Here is a 2,719-nt window from a genome sequence, read left to right on the forward strand (position 1 = left end):
TTCTTCTGAGGTGTCCCATTACTCACAGGATTCCTCTCAGAAGTGTACATGAACTGGTTATTAGCAACCATGTCAATGAGTTCTTGAGCTTCTGCAGGCGTTTTCTTTAGGTGAATGGATCCACCTGCAGAAGTATCCAATGACATCTTAGATAACTCAAACAGACCATCATAGAATATATCCAGGATGGTCCATTCTGAAAGCATGTCAGAAGGACACTTTTTGGTCAGTCCTTTGTATCTCTCCCAAGCTTCATAGAAGGATTCACCTTTTTTCTGTCTGAAGGTTTGAACATCCACTCTAAGCTTACTCAGCTTTTGAGGAAGAAAGAACTTGGCTAAGAAAGCCTTGACTAGCTTATCCCAAGAGTTCAGGCTATCCTTAGGTTGAGAGTCCAACCATACTCTAGCTCTGTCTCTTACAGCAAAAGGAAAAAGCATGAGCCTGTAGACTTCAGGATCTACTCCATTAGTCTTAACAGTATCACATATCTGCAAGAATTCAGTTAAGAACTGAAAAGGTTCTTCAGATGGAAGTCCATGAAACTTGCAGTTCTGTTGCATCAGAGAAACTAGCTGAGGTTTCAGCTCAAAATTGTTTGCTCCAATGGTAGGGATGGAGATACTTCTTCCATGTAAATTGGAATTAGGTGCATTAAAGTCACCAAGCATCCTCCTTGCATTATTATTATTTTCGGCTGCCATCTCCTCTTCCTGTTCGAAAATTTCTGAAAGCTACTTGCTGGATTGTTGTAATTTAGCTTCTTTTAGTTTCCTCTTCAGAGTCCTTTCAGGTTCTGGATCTGCTTCAACAAGAATATTTTTGTCCTTGCTCCTGCTCATATGAAAAAGAGGAACAGAAAAATAATAATAATATGGGTCCTTTTTACCATAGTATAGAGGTTCCTGTGTGAGTAGAAGAAAAGAAGAAGAAAAAATTCGAACACAAAGAGAGAGAGGGGTTCGGATTTTTGGTTAGATGAAGTGTTAGTAGATGAATAAATAATTAGAAGGAGATGAGAGAGAAAGAGGGTTTTCGAAAATGATTTTTGAAAAAGAGTTAGTGATTTTCGAAAATAGTTTTTGAAAAAGGTTAGTAATTTTCAAAAATTTTAAAATCAAAAATTAAAATAATTAGTTAATTAAAAAGAAATTTTGAAAAAGAGGGAGATATTTTTGAAAATTAGAGAGAGAGAGAGTTAGTTAGGTAGTTTTGAAAAAGATAAGAAACAAACAAAAAGTTAGTTAGTTAGTTGAAACAAATTTGAAAATCAATTTTGAAAAGATAACAAGATAGGAAGTTAGAAAAGATATTTTGAAATCAAATTTTTGAAAAAGATAAGATAAGAAGATATTTTTGAAAAGATATGATTGAAATTAGTTTTGAAAAAGATTTGATTTTTAAAATCACAATTAATGACTTGATTCACAAGAAATCACAAAATATGATTCTAGAACTCAAAGTTTGAATTTTTCTTAACAAGCAAGTAACAAACTTGAAATTTTTGAATCAAAACATTAATTGATGATGTTATTTTCGAAAATTAGAAGATAAAGATAAGAAAAAGATTTTTGAAACATATTTTTAAAATTTTTGAAAATAAATAAGAAAAATGAAAAAGATTTGATTTTTGAAAAAAATTTTGAAAAAGATTTGATTTTTGAAAAAAATTTTGAAAAAGATAAGATTTTAAATTGAAAATTTGATTTGACTCATAAAAACAACTAGATTTTAAAAATTTTTGAAAAAGTCAAATCTAATTTTCGAATTTTATGAGAGGAAAAAGGGAAAGATATTTTTTTTATTTTTGAATTTTTAATGATGAAAGAGAAAAACATGAAAATGATGCAATGCATGAAAATGTTTAGATCAAAATAATGAATGCATGCAAGAATGCTATGAATGTCAAGATGAACACCAAGAACACTATGAAGATCATGATGAACATCAAGAACATATTTTTGAAAAAATTTTAATGCAAAGAAAACATGCAAGACACCAAACTTAGAAATCTTTCATGTTTAGACTCTATGGATTCAAGAATGCATATGAAAAACACCATACAACACAAAACACTAAAATATGAAGATCAATCAAGAAGGTTTATCAAGAACAACTTGAAGATCATGATGAATGCAATGCATGAATGCAATTTTCGAAAAATGCAAAATGAGTATGCAATTGACACCAAACTTAAAAATTGACTCAAGACTCAAACAAGAAACTCAAAATATTTTTTATTTTTATGATTTTATGATTTTTTTTTTTGGATTTTTCGAAAATTATTTGAAAAAGAAAAATAAGGATTCCAAAATTTTTAATATGAATTCCAGGAATCTTATGCTCTTTAGTCTAAAGCTCCAATCAAAGGGTCAGGCATGGCTTAATAGCCAGCCAAGCTTTAGTATGTAACTCAGACATGACACGCCTGACATTCCCTATCCAAAAGAATTAGACATGGCTTTACAGCCAGCCAGGCTTCAACATGCTTCATGAAACACTAGAATTCATTCTTAAAAATTCTGAAAAAAAATATATTTTTGAAAACATTTTTATTTTAAAAATTTTTTCGAAAACAAATGAGAAAATTTTTGAAAATAAAACAAAAGAAAATTACCTAATCTGAGCAACAAGATGAACCGTCAGTTGTCCAAACTCGAACAATCCTCGACAACGGCGCCAAAAACTTAGTGCACGAAATTGTGATCTTAGGCAATGG

The 2,719-nt window shown here is 30.5% G+C and overlaps 1 non-coding gene across 1 annotated transcript; it reads left to right on the plus strand.

The window, feature by feature from the left end:
- Positions 1 to 200: 200 nt before the first annotated feature.
- LOC148581156 (small nucleolar RNA R71) lies at positions 201 to 308 on the plus strand. Its single transcript, XR_015899432.1, has one exon. It is a non-coding gene; the product is annotated as a small nucleolar RNA R71 (small nucleolar RNA).
- The last annotated feature ends 2,411 nt before the right edge of the window (positions 309 to 2,719 follow it).

The sequence above is a fragment of the Arachis ipaensis genome, chromosome B10 (genome assembly GCF_059453495.1).
Source record: "Arachis ipaensis isolate K30076 ecotype BB chromosome B10, ASM5945349v1, whole genome shotgun sequence".
Classification (NCBI taxonomy): Eukaryota; Viridiplantae; Streptophyta; class Magnoliopsida; order Fabales; family Fabaceae; genus Arachis; species Arachis ipaensis.